Raw genomic sequence first — 14937 nt, 5'->3', positions numbered from 1 at the left:
GAAGGAGTACAGTCTAGTGGGCCAGAGACTACAAACCTCACTCAAGGAAAACGATCTTGGGGTGAGTAAAATACCGAGCACATCTCCTGAGGCGCACATCAACCAAATAAATGCTGCAGAATATGGGCACCTAGCAAACTTAAGAATAGCATTCCAGCATCTCGGTAAAGAATCGTTCAGGACCCTGTACACCGTGTGCGTCAGGCCTATATTGGAGTATGCAACAGTAGTTTGGAACCCACACCTAGCCAAGCAAGTAAGGAAATTAGAGAAAGTGCGAAGGTTTGCAACAAGACTAGTCCCGGAACTAAGAAGCATGTCCTACTAGGACAGGTTAAGGGAAATCGACCTGACGACACTAGAAATTAGGAGAGATAGGGGGGATATGATAACGACATATAGAATACTGCGAGGAATCGACAAAGTGGACAGAGACAGGATGTTCCAGAGATGGGACACAGCGACAGTTGGAAGATGAAGACTCAGATGAGTCACAAGGATGTTAGGAAGTATTTCTTCAGTCACAGAGTAGTCAGAAAGTGGAATAATCTGGAGAGTGATGTAATGGAGGCAGGATCCTTACATAACTTTAAGAAGAGGTATAATAAAACTCATGAAACAGGGAGAGAGTGACCTACTAGCGACCGGTGAAGAGGCGGGGCCAAGAGCTATGAATCAATCCCTGCAACCACAACTAGGTGAGTACATTTAGATTTTCTTGGTGACACATTTACTCTGGTGCAGACAGTGTTGATGCTGCTGATGGGTTCAAGTTGCTGGGCAGAATACCGAACATCGGGAGATAAAAGATGTGCATTGCATGGTCCAGTAGGCCTTCTGCAGTGCTCCTCCATTCTCGCGTTATTGTGTTCTTTTGAAAATCATCTCAATAATTTACTTCCATAGATTCTGGGATGATGATAAGAATCCCTCATATTTTTCTTGGAAAAGTCGGTGTGCCACATTCTATACACCGAAAGAATGCGAGCATATTTCCTCATGTCAGAAAAGAATGATGTAGGCCATAAAATATTAACTTTCTCTCCAATGTAGCTTAGGAAAAGGAATTACAAGAAGAATCGTGCGTCTGACTATCAAAACGCCCAGCATATAGTACGGTGCCTCTGTGTTGTAAGCATGTAGTCGTCTGTAATACATTAATTAAACCACAAAATGTTAATTAACATATAATGGTAGAAGCATAATGTGTATAAGGTCAAGCTATGATAACCCAGCATGACTTACCTCCCAGCATGCAGCTATGAGAACAACCCAGCATGACTTACCTCCCAGCACGCAGCTATGAGAACAACCCAGCATGACTTACCTCCCAGCATGCAGGGCTCACAGACTGGCGAATTATGATTTACAGAAAATAATAGTGATTTCCGTGTTGCTCGAAGTCTCTTCATGGTAGTAAATCACGTTATAGCCGGGAGAAAGTACCAAACTGTATTTTCCATGGTAGTAGAGGTAACGTGTGTGTGACTGTGATGACCAGACCAGTGTACCATAGTGGTTATAACGTTGTCTTCTGTACCACTGAGAACTGGGCGCTGTCGTAACGCCAGAGACTCTCAAGCTTTGATCCAAATCAACGGTTCTTGTTCCCACATCCTCGGATCGAACCCTCCACCCTCCAGGCGTCGTACATGTTAAACACTTCCCAGCGATTATAATAGCGACGGTGGTAAGAAAAAAGTTAAATTTTCCATACAATTTAGGTTGAGAGAACACACACTGTGGCTACCTCGTCTAAAGATGAAGATATTAATCATATTCTATATTAAACATGACAGCCACATTATTTTTTTTTTATTATCACACTGGCCGATTCCCACCAAGGCAGGGTGGCCCGAAAAAGAAAAACTTTCACCATCATTCACTCCATCACTGTCTTGCCAGAAGGGTGCTTTACACTACAGTTTTTAAACTGCAACATAAACACCCCTCCTTCAGAGTGCAGGCACTGTACTTCCCATCTCCAGGACTCAAGTCCGGCCTGCCGGTTTCCCTGAACCCCTTCATAAATGTTACTTTGCTCACACTCCAACAGCACGTCAAGTATTAAAAACCATTTGTCTCCATTCACTCCTATCAAACACGCTCATGCATACCTGCTGGAAGTCCAAGCCCCTCGCACACAAAACCTCCTTTACCCCCTCTCTCCAACCTTTCCTAGGCCGACCCCTACCCCGCCTTCCTTCCACTACAGACTGATACACTCTTGAAGTCATTCTGTTTCACTCCATTCTTTCTACATGTCCGAACCACCTCAACAACCCTTCCTCAGCCCTCTGGACAACAGTTTTGGTAATCCCGCACCTCCTCCTAACTTCCAAACTACAAATTCTCTGCATTATATTCACACCACACATTGCCCTCAGACATGACATCTCCACTGCCTCCAGCCTTCTCCTCGCTGCAACATTCATCACCCATGCTTCACACCCATATAAGAGCGTTGGTAAAACTATACTCTCATACATTCCCCTCTTTGCCTCCAAGGACAAAGTTCTTTGTCTCCACAGACTCCTAAGTGCACCACTCACTCTTTTTCCCTCATCAATTGTATGATTCACCTCATCTTTCATAGACCCATCCGCTGACACGTCCACTCCCAAATATCTGAATACATTCACCTCCTCCATACTCTCTCCCTCCAATCTGATATTCAATCTTTCATCACCTAATCTTTTTGTTATCCTCATAACCTTACTCTTTCCTGTATTCACCTTTAATTTTCTTCTTTTGCACACCCTACCAAATTCATCCACCAATCTCTGCAACTTCTCTTCAGAATCTCCCAAGAGCACAGTGTCATCAGCAAAGAGCAGCTGTGACAACTCCCACTTTGTGTGTGATTCTTTATCTTTTAACTCCACGCCTCTTGTCAAGACCCTCGCATTTACTTCTCTTACAACCCCATCTATAAATATATTAAACAACCACGGTGACATCACACATCCTTGTCTAAGGCCTACTTTTACTGGGAAATAATTTCCCTCTTTCCTACATACTCTAACTTGAGCCTCACTATCCTCGTAAAAACTCTTCACTGCTTTCAGTAACCTACCTCCTACACCATACACTTGCAACATCTGCCACATTGCCCCCCTATCCACCCTGTCATACGCCTTTTCCAAATCCATAAATGCCACAAAGACCTCTTTAGCCTTATCTAAACACTGTTCACTTATATGTTTCACTGTAAACACCTGGTCCACACACCCCCTACCTTTCCTAAAGCCTCCTTGTTCATCTGCTATCCTATTCTCCGTCTTACTCTTAATTTTTTCAATAATAACTCTACCATACACTTTACCAGGTATACTCAGCAGACTTATCCCTTTGCCTTTATACAAAGGAACTATGCATGCTCTCTGCCAATCCCTAGGTACCTTACCCTCTTCCATACATTTATTAAATAATTGCACCAACCACTCCAAAACTATATCCCCACCTGCTTTTAACATTTCTATCTTTATCCCATCAATCCCGGCTGCCTTACCCCCTTTCATTTTACCTACAGCCACATTAATGAAGATATAAAGTGTTCAGTACTATATATACATATTTCGGCTACTTGAATTACTTCCCGTCAACACCTGGTTATAAATAGTAACTGATTATAAATAGTAACTGATTATATATAGTAACTGATTATAAATAGTAACTGATTATAAATAGTCTGATTATAAATAGTCTGATTATAAATAGTAACTACTTTAACATTTGAGACGTTAGCGTTGGGTTCTTTCCCATTTCAGTGGTGTAAATCCATACGTGAATCTACTCATCTATTGGTATTCACCTATTTGTACTCGCATTTCTGTACTCACTTGTGCTTGCTGGGATGTTATTTATCCTTCAGTACAAGGGAAGGAAGTCTCCATATTTCCTAGATAAGAAATAATTAGTTACAACACCGAGGTTGGAATACCTTTTTGTTTTCTCGCTCAAGTTATGGCATGACAATGGTTCAGGAAGGACCGAAACCTCGTCATAATGTTCCTCACCTGATGGTAACTGTTGAATTCCCCAGTCATTTATCACTCAGTTTTCCTCGTGAAATTCCAGTCATCAGCCTTCGTCTGCATTAAACCAGACATTCTATTTTCCCCTTTCATACAGCCTGACCATCATTGAAGTTGCCACCTCCGTAAGGCTTTTACAGCAAATGAACTCGACGAAGCAGAGTTCTTTTCTGGGTGGAATCATCTTTACTTACATCAGTCGCAATCTCTTAAAGTTTGTGTGATTCAGTACCGAACATTCCATTCAGAGTCACTGAATGATCTGTGAAGTTCCGTATTTACAACGTTAGTCACAGTTAGTAAATTTGTGAGACGGTGTTAGCAGGGCCAGTTAAGGAAACAAGCGCTTAGCAGTCTTCGTGAGCAGACTCAACAAGACCAGTAACAATAACGTGTGTGACCTGGTGTTAGTAACACTTATAAGACAAACAGTTAACAATCTATGTGACCCATTGTCACTAACACAAGCCACAATCTATGTGACCCAATGTCACTAACACCAACCACAATCTGTGTGACCCGGTGTCACTAACACGGGCCAATATCTGTGTGACCGTGTGTCACTAACACGGGCCAATATCTGTGTGACCCGGTGTCACTAACACGGGCCAATATCTGTGTGACCCGGTGTCACTAACACGGGCGAATATCTATGTGACCCGGTGTCACTAACACGGGCCAATATCTGTGTGACCCGGTGTCACTAACACGGGCCAATATCTGTGTGACCCGGTGTCACTAACACGGGCTAATATCTGTGTGACCCGGTTTCACTAACACGGGCCAATATCGGTGTGACCCGGTGTCACTAACACGGGCCAATATCTGTGTGACCTGGTGTCACTAACACGGGCCAATATCTGTGTGACCCGGTGTCACTAACACGGGCTAATATCTGTGTGACCCGGTGTCACTAACACGGGCTAATATCTGTGTGACCCGGTGTCACTAACACGGGCCAATATCTGTGTGACCCGGTGTCACTAACACGGGCCAATATCTGTGTGACCTGGTGTCACTAACACGGGCCAATATCTGTGTGACCCGGTGTCACTAACACGGGCTAATATCTGTGTGACCCGGTGTCACTAACACGGGCCAATATCTGTGTGACCCGGTGTCACTAACACGGGCCAATATCTGTGTGACCCGGTGTCACTAACACGGGCTAATATCTGTGTGACCCGGTGTCACTAACACGGGCTAATATCTGTGTGACCCGGTGTCACTAACACGGGCCAATATCTGTGTGACCCGGTGTCACTAACACGGGCCAATATCTGTGTGACCCGGTGTCACTAACACGGGCCAATATCTGTGTGACCCGGTGTCACTAACACGGGCCAATATCTGTGTGACCCGGTGTCACTAACACGGGCCAATATCTGTGTGACCCGGTGTCACTAACACGGGCCAATATCTGTGTGACCGAGGGTCAAGTAGTTCATGAAGGCTGGAGAGAGAGCGGCCAGCAGCTCCGGGTAGCCAATATCCCAGACAAGATCCACCAATCGATTTCCATTACCACGATCACTGCTGGATATACACAGGTCAATACCTACACAGAAACATTTCCAATGTTCAAATTTCAAGAGATAGATTTCTAGACCTTTCATCTGCAGGTCGAAGCCTTTAACCTGCAGCTCGAGGCCTCGACCTGCATGTTGAGACCCTAGCTTTTAGGCTGAGACCTCTGACTAGCAGTTCAAGGTCTTTAACCTGCAGTTCGAAACCTCTAACCTGCAGGTCAAGACATCTAACCTTCAGCTGAAGACCTCTAACCTGTAGGTCAAGACTTCTGGAGGAAACTATTTAACTGATATTATCCCTTATGATCAGACAGGCAAGCCAACTTAAGGCAACGTTTGTTTGTCTGTATACTTAACTGTGATCTATGTTGCTGTTATCGTCTTTACCATCGTCTGTGTTGCTGCTATTGTCATTTACTATCTTCTGTATTGCTGCTATCACGTATATGTGTTATCATCGTTTGTGTGGCTGGTGTCATTTGTCTGTGTCTTCGTTGCTTGTGATGTTGCTAGCAAGTGAATGTGCCATTATCCTCTGTTGTGCAGCTATCGTATGTATTGCTTCTCTCGTGTGTCATTATCGTTTGTGTCGCTACAATAATGAATCATCGTCTGTATTTAATATTCTGCATCTCTGCTACGAGGTATGTCGTTGCTATGGTGCATTCGTCATGATCACCCTCTTTTTCTTATAGTGCTCACCTATATGTGGTTGCTCCTGGCCCTGCCTTTTCGCTGAGTGTGTATGTGTGTACTTGCGTATTTGCGGTTGCAAGGGTCAATTCATAGCTCCTTGACCCGCCATTTCACTGGTCGTTATTAGGTCCACTCTTTTCCCGCTCCATGAACTTTATCGCATCTTTTCTTAAAGCTATGTATGGATCCTGCCACCACTGCATCAGCCTCCAGATTATTCCACTTCCTGGCAACTCAATGGCTGAAGAAAAACTTCCTAACAATCCTGTGATTCATCTGAGTTTTCAATTTCCAGTTGTGACCCCTTGTTACTGTCCCATATCTGAAACATTCTGTCCCTATCATCCTTGTTAATTCCTCTCAGTATTTTGCATGTCGTTATCATGTCCTCCATGTCTGTCCTGTCCTCCAATGCCGTCAGGTTGATTTTCCTTAACTTCTCCTAGTTGGACATACCGCTTAGCTCTGGGACTAGTCTTGCTGCAAACCTTTGCACTTCCTCTGATTTCTTGACGTGCTTGACTAGGTGTGGGTTCTATAAAGGTGCAGCATACTCAATATGCGGCTGATGTACACAGTGTATAGAGTCTTGAATGATTCCTTGCCAAGATGCCGAAACGCTATTCTTATTTTTTGCCAGGCGCCCATATGCTGCAGCAGTTATTTGGTTGATGTGTGTCTCAGGACATGTGTTCGGTATTATACTCACCCCAAGATCCTTTTATTTGATTGAGGTTTGCAGTCTTTGGCCCCTTACACTGTACTCTCTCTGCGGTCTTCTTCGACTTTCCCCAATTTTCACGACTTTGCACTTGGTGGGGTTAAACTCCAGGAGCCAGTTGCTGGACCAGGTCTGTCCAGATCTCTTCGTAGTTCCATCTGAGCCTCTTCCACCTGAATTCTCTGCATTTGCTTCATGTCGTCTTCAGAGACACCTCTGAATCTATCAATATGAACTCACCTAATTGTGGTAGTGTACTCACCTAGTTACTCACCTAGTTGAGGTTGCAGGGGTCGAGTCCAAGCTCCTGGCCCCACCTCTTCACTGGTCGCCACTAGGTCACTCTCCCTGAACCATAAGCTTTATCGTACCTCTGCTTAAAGCTATGTATGGATCCTGCCTCCACTACATCTCTTCCCAAACTATTCCACTTCCTGACTACTCTGTGGCTGAAGAAATACTTCCTAACATCCCTGTGATCATCTGTGTCTTCAGCTTCCAACTGTGTCCCCTTGTTGCTGTGTCCCATCTCTGAAACATCCCGTCTTTGTCCACCTTGTCAATTCCTCAGTATTTTATATGTCGTTATCATGTCCCCCCCTATCTCTGCTGTCCTCCAGTGTGTGTGTGTAATGATGATGATGGTAGTGTCACTACTATCGTGTGTGTCATCATCGCTGGGAGGCTGCTATTGTGACTATCAATTTACTCCTTCAGAGGATTTTTTTAAAGCAGCTGAAGACTACTGAAATATTGCAGTGATATCGAGATATTGGTGTTTTATGTCTGGGAGCTTCAGTGTTTGTGAGTGCGGGGCGGGACGGGAGGGATAGACAAGGGATTGAGAGGGAGAAAGGAAGAGTAAAGGAGAAGCGTGAAAAGGGAAAACGTCAGTTAGATAACGGAGAAGGAAAGAGATGAAAAGAGTAAAAAGTTTCAGGTATTTTGGAAAGATCAAGATCACAGATTTCTTCAATGACTCTTCTGCTTTATAGTAGTGCAGTGTTGTTTTTCATTTAATTATCATTATGAAGTCAATTTAAGAGACAGACAAAACCCTTTATTGTCACCTTTGTCTCAGTTTGGAACCCCAGGCAGGTAGATAGGTAAACATTACCTCGCCATCGTTGTTATATCTTCTAATCCCAGGCAGGAAGACAACCAAACACTCTCAGATCACCTTCGCCACAACCTGCAGACCAAACAGGCAGACAGGCAAACATTCCAGGGTACTGGTGGGGTGAGAGCCCATGGCAAGTGCGTCGTAAACCTCCAAGCCAGTACGTAAGCCACTGAACCAGCTGGCTACAGCGGCTTACGAACTGGCCTGGAGTTTTACTACTCACCTGCCATGGGTTCTAACCCTACCCGTACCGTCGTTTGTTTGCGATAGTGTTATTATGATCTCGTGAGTCAGACAAACACTGTTTGGTAACTTTGGTCATAGTTTGTAACACAAGGCAAGAACATGGGCAAACACTGATTGCCTTATGATAATAGGTAATCACGCAATACTCTGGTCGCAGTCGTCATGGAAGACAGACAGACAGACAGAAACTGTTTAGTATTCTTCGTTAAAACAGGCAAGTACAAACAGTGCCCGATAACAGTCAGCTTGCAACCCTACGCAGGTATATAGGTAAGCCTTCGTCACAACAGGTGGGCAGGACGACACTGTCTAGTTATTTTTATCACAACAAGTGGGCAGACAAACACTGTCTGGTCACCTTCATCATAATAAGTGGGCAGACAAACACTGTCTGGTCACCTTCATCACAACAGGTGGGCAGACAAACACTGAGGTATTAATTAACATGGACGCCTCACGTACCCCTGCTACTCTCCCCCACTCTCCAAGAAACACACACACCCACACACACACAAGAGGTTAAAACAGTGATATGTACATACAGTATACATATTTGTGAGAGCATAAATTCTTTATACAAAAACGTACTTGTGTTGGTAGTAATCCCTGCTATCTGCCACAGAACAAAATTATTCTAATCTAAAGTAATGTTACACATCGTGACTGCGCCGCTAGCGAGAATTTTACAACACTCGGAAAATTTAGCATCTGGGATAAGGAAAATGTAAACCAGCAACCAATCAACGTCAACGTCTTGCCCACCAGTCTCGCTGGGAAGATAATTTACTTTGTACCTTCCCCTCATCTATCTAATTGGTTTATTTCAGTCTTTTACAGCATCTTTCTGGCTAATATAAAACTTTGCAGCAATTTGCTATGTTTATCATTCTGGCTTAAAGATAGGATGTTTTCGTATCATACTGACTAAACGTAATGTTTTTCCCTGTCTTGCTAAACATAATGTTTAAATGTATTTTTCTGACTAAACACTTTAATAACATTCTTCTCGTTAAAAATTCTGTTTTATATTATTGTAACCACGAACGAATGGTATTGATCAATAACAACACTGCGCTAGCTAAGGATTCAAACCCATGTTGTACTAGCCCGGTATTGTGAGCGAGAACCACATGACGCCTTAACCCCCAGGGCCACCCAATCCTACAAGATCCCAGCACCCAGCCAAACTAGGTGTGTTACTCTTGGTCCGAGGACATACGGAGGTGTGGGAGCTTTTCAAGTTAATATATATATATATATATTATTGTAACCACGAACGAGTAATATTGATCAATAACAACATGACTAATACCACGACTGGAACAATACACAAATACCCCTCACATAGGAATTGCAACATAGGACGACGTTTCGGTCCGACTTGAATTAAGCAATCTGTCAGCAGTGTCTCTGATTAATTGTGTAATATACTTAGATAATTCCAGCTAGGTTATAGACAGGCTCCCTGGCTAGTTGTGACATCACGAGCCACCCACATGTCAGCGGCTAGCCAGAGGCATCCTTCTCAGTTCCCGGCTAGGCATAGACTCGGCAAGACAAGTTCTGGGCCATTCCCCTCAAGACTCTCTCAAAATACGCCTCTTAGAACATCCTACGTGTGTATTTTTTCACCTATATCTCCTTGGAACCCACCACGACAAGTCACACAGAAGCACGAAGGTAAGGGAGGCAGAATATATACTAGAGGGGGAGAAGGGGAGCAGTGTAACGAGAGGAGGGAATATTATATAGTGGCAGCCGTGGAGGTAGTAGAAGTGGTAGTAGTAACAGGAGAAAAAGTAGTGCAACAGTGATAGAAGTGGTAGTAAGAATGAAGTAGCGGTAGTAAAAAGGCCAGAGAGTGGAGACCAAGCGAAGAGATAGTAATAGTAGTAGTAATAATGATGGTGGAGGTAGCCTAAGAACAAGAGAAATGAGGAGCATTGCAGGAGAGGGAATGGACCAAGAGGGTAGGACTAAATACCAGCGGGACAAAACTCCATAGGACAGAACTCACTTAGGCAGGAGACAAGAAAGGCAAAATTAATAAATAAATAGGAAATGAGAGGAAGTAAGAAGAGGAGGAGATAGACATCAGGTTAAGTTATGAGTGTTCTGAAGTGTGGAACATTTGACAATGTAACGTGAAAGGAAGGCATCTACAGAGACAAAGCCAAGTCTAAGATTCACATTTGGAAAGTTAACAATCGCAGACAGGCGATCTTAACTATGTAAGACAAGCCGCAGGGATTGGAAATCTTCAGCTCAAGTACTTTCACACTTCTCAGTGCGTCATCAGGAGCTATGCAGTGTTGCAAGACAGCAACTGAAGGAGTGAGGGGAAGTTTTCTCTGACTAGCGCAGTGACGACCCGCACTACGCTACTAAAAGGTAGACAGTTTAGGCAGAAGACTACTTAATAGGACAACTGTGCTCTTCTTTTCTCATGATCTTAGACTACTTCAACTACTACTTCTGTTACTACTACTATTATTATCTTTTCACTTTGAATCCATCCTCTGGCCCTCTATTCCTCACAACTACTTCGTTCTTCATAACCACCTCTACCACTATTACACTACTTTTCTACTACTACTGCTACTACTACTACTTCTACAACTACTACTACCTCCACCACTACTACTGCCTTCACTACTGCTACTATTACTTTGTTAAGTAAAGTGACACATATGCATCTAATGCAACATTTTACTTTGGCAACGTTTCGCTCTCCAGAAACTTTGACAATCGCAAAGTTGCCACAATCACATGTGTCGTTTTACCTAACATATAGTCGGCAATTCTACCAACATTATTACTACCACTTTATACTATTCCGTCTTCTCGTTACACTACTCCCCTCCCAGCACCTATCTATAAATTTTGGCTCCTTTCCTTCACACTTCTGTGATACTAGTTAATGGTCTAAGTTGGACCGAAATGCCGTCATAAATTTCGATCTTCAAGGTGCGGGTTATTTGTGTATTCAAAATAAGTTCAGTTCCTGTAAATTGGTGAAGTGTATTTTAATAATCAATAATTCGTTAACTTTACCAATAGAAAACATAGTACTTTTTCCTAGCCAGTCTGGGAACTTTGAAGAAGAATGGGCCGACGGAGGAAAACACGATCCAGCTGAATAAAAACAAGGTGGGAAAAGGAGGAAGCAAAGGTTTTTAAATTAATTCCAGAGATACTGTAAGCCTAGAGAGCTAAGCAGTGTGGCTTATTTTCGAGGTTATTTGGCCTCTTTCAAAAAGGTGCACCCTAAACACGCAACTGACTGATAGATATCGATACAGGAGAGCCCCGCATATACAGCACTGTCTTTTCGGTGTTCCACGTTGTCGTTGGCTTCAGACTGAACCATTATTCATTGTTTCAATCGCATGTGAATCCTGTATATGAGGGGCCCTCGTGTATATGAGGGGCCCTCTTGTATATTAGGAGCCCTCCTGTATATGAGGGGCCCTCCTGTATATGAGGGCCCACCTTTATATGAGGGACCCTCATGTATATGAGGGCCCACCTGTATTTGAGGGCCTTCCTGTATACGAGAGGCCCTCCTGTATATGAGGGGCCCACCAGTATATGAGGGGCCCTTCTGTATATGAGGGGCCCTCCTGTATATGAGGGGGCCCTCCTGTATGTGAGGGGCCTTCCTGTATATGAGGGGTCCTGTATATGAGGGGCCCTCCTGTATATGAGGGGTCCTGTATATGAGGGGACTCTCCTGTATATGAGGGGGCCTCCTGTATATGAGGAGCCCTCCTGCATATGAGGGGGCCCTCCTGTATATGAGGGCCCCTCCTGTATATGAGGGGTCCTCCTGTATATGAGGGGCCCTCCTGTATATGAGGGGCCCTCCTGTATATGATGGACTCTCCTGTATATCGTCTGGTAAACATCGAGCGGCAGTTGTGAGGAGACTTACTATGTCTGGTTTAAGAGTGAGAACAATCCCTGGTCTTGTTTAATTGCGAGCTCTGGTCTTTACCACTACGACTCAGACTTATATATACACACACACACGCATATACAGCAGGCCTAGTGTCTAATCGACATGTGCCTAAGACAAAAAAAAATGGTAACTAACACCTACCACTCTCATTCCCCACCACGGCAAAATGGCGGAGGCATAGAAGCGTACAGATCTGAGGTTGCAACCATTAGAATAAAGTTAGAGAGTTGCACCTTGAAGTCTGTAGACACGTGTTTACCCCAGGAAGGAGAGAGGGAGAGGTGCGCATGGTAGCTGGCAGCCATGGTTAACATAAAGGGGATATGGTCAGGTGAAGATGTCTTCCAGGTGAAGATGTCTTTCAGGTGAAGATGTCTTCCTGGTGAAGATGGCTTCCAGGTGAAGATGGCTTTCAGGTGAAGATGTCTTCCAGGTGAAGATGGCTTCCAGGTGAAGATGGTTTCAGGTGAAAATGACTTCCAGGTGAAGATGGCTTCCAGGTGAAGATGGCTTTCAGGTGAAGATGGCTTCCAGGTGAAGATGGCTTCCAGGTGAAGATGGCTTCCAGGTGAAGATGGCTTCCAGGTGAAGATGGCTTCCAGGTGAAGATGGCTTCCAGGTGAAGATGGCTTCCAGGTGAAGATGGCTTCCAGGTGAAGATGGCTTCCAGGTGAAGATGGCTTCCAGGTGAAGATGGCTTTCACGTGAAAATGGCTTCCAGGTGAAGATGGCTTCCAGGTGAAGATGGCTTCCAGGTGAAGATGGCTTCCAGGTGAAGATGGCTTCCAGGTGAAGATGGCTTCCAGGTGAAGATGGCTTCCAGGTGAAGATGGTTCCAGGTGAAGTTGGTTTCCAGGTGAAGATGGTTCCAGGCGAAGATGGCTTCCAGGCGATGATGGCTTCCAGGTGAAGATGGCTTCCAGGTGAAGATGGTTCCAGGTGAAGTTGGTTTCCAGGTGAAGATGGTTCCAGGTGAAGTTAGCTTCCAGGTGAAGATGGTTCCAGGTGAAGTTGGCTTCCAGGTGAAGATGGTTCCAGGTGAAGTTAGCTTCCAGGTGAAGATGGTTCCAGGTGAAGTTGGCTTCCAGGTGAAGATGGTTCCAGGTGAAGTTGGCTTCCAGGTGAAGATGGTTCCAGGTGAAGTTAGCTTCCAGGTGAAGATGGTTCCAGGTGAAGTTGGCTTCCAGGTGAAGATGGTTCCAGGTGAAGTTGGTTTCCAGGTGAAGATGGTTCCAGGTGAAGTTAGCTTCCAGGTGAAGATGGTTCCAGGTGAAGTTGGCTTCCAGGTGAAGATGGTTCCAGGTGAAGTTAGCTTCCAGGTGAAGATGGTTCCAGGTGAAGTTGGCTTCCAGGTGAAGATGGTTCCAGGTGAAGTTGGCTTCCAGGTGAAGATGGTTCCAGGTGAAGTTAGCTTCCAGGTGAAGATGGTTCCAGGTGAAGTTGGCTTCCAGGTGAAGATGGTTCCAGGTGAAGTTGGCTTCCAGGTGAAGATGGTTCCAGGTTAAGTTGGCTTCCAGGTGAAGATGGTTCCAGGTGAAGTTGGCTTCCAGGTGAAGATGGTTCCAGGTGAAGTTGGCTTCCAGGTGAAGATGGTTCCAGGTGAAGTTAGCTTCCAGGTGAAGATGGTTCCAGGTGAAGTTGGCTTCCAGGTGAAGATGGTTCCAGGTGAAGTTGGCTTCCAGGTGAAGATGGTTCCAGGTGAAGTTGGCTTCCAGGTGAAGATGGTTCCAGGTGAAGTTGGCTTCCAGGTGAAGATGGTTCCAGATGAAGTTGGCTTCCAGGTGAAGATGGTTCCAGGTGAAGTTGGCTTCCAGGTGAAGATGGTTCCAGGTGAAGTTGGCTTCCAGCAGTCAGTAACTGCATGTGTCTCTCTCAGCCTCTTCTATTTTCTTTCTTCTGCTTCCAAGGCTTTTTTTGAGTGGTTTGTTCCAGGTTTAATCTGTGTTTACGGTGTCTCTTGTTTGCTTTACTTGTGCTTCTCTCTTTTCCCCTATGTTTCTTGCCCAATTTTGCTTGCTTGCTTGTTTGCTTGTTTTTCTGTTTATCTTGCTAGTTTTGTCCTACTTTTTTTTATTTCTTGCCTGTTTTTTTTTCCAAGCTCGTTTTTCCACGCTCTACACCTATTGTTTACACGTTTATTGTTTGTTTGTTTTTCCACTATTTTTCCTCTCTTTTTATGCTTCTTCCAATCTTGTTTAACTTTTCTTTATTGCTCCCTTTATCTTTCTTGTCTTTTTTTCCCTTTTATGCCTTTATTTTCATATATCTTTCATTTTACTTGTTTCCTTTCCTCCTTTGGCGGTGTTTATTGCTTATTATTGTTAGGTTTATAATTTGTTTTTACTTTTTTTGCTAGTTGTTTTGCTAACGTTTTGTTTATTTTTGCTTGGTTTTCCGTCTCTTGCTTAGTATTTACTGCTTCTTGCTTGGTTAATCTTTTCCTGATTTTGCTATTTATTGCTTAGTCTTGGATTTCAATATTTTTGTTGTTTCTTGCTTAGCTTTGTTGTTTCTTGTTTGGTTTTGTTGTTTCTTGTTTGGTTTTGCTATTTCTTGTTTGATTTTGTTGTTTCTAACTTAGTTTTATTATTTATTGCTTAGTTTTGTTGTTTATGCTTGGTTCT

This window comes from Cherax quadricarinatus, chromosome 1 (genome assembly GCF_038502225.1).
Source record: "Cherax quadricarinatus isolate ZL_2023a chromosome 1, ASM3850222v1, whole genome shotgun sequence".
Taxonomy (NCBI): Eukaryota; Metazoa; Arthropoda; class Malacostraca; order Decapoda; family Parastacidae; genus Cherax; species Cherax quadricarinatus.
Note: the sequence above shows the minus strand (reverse complement) of the source record.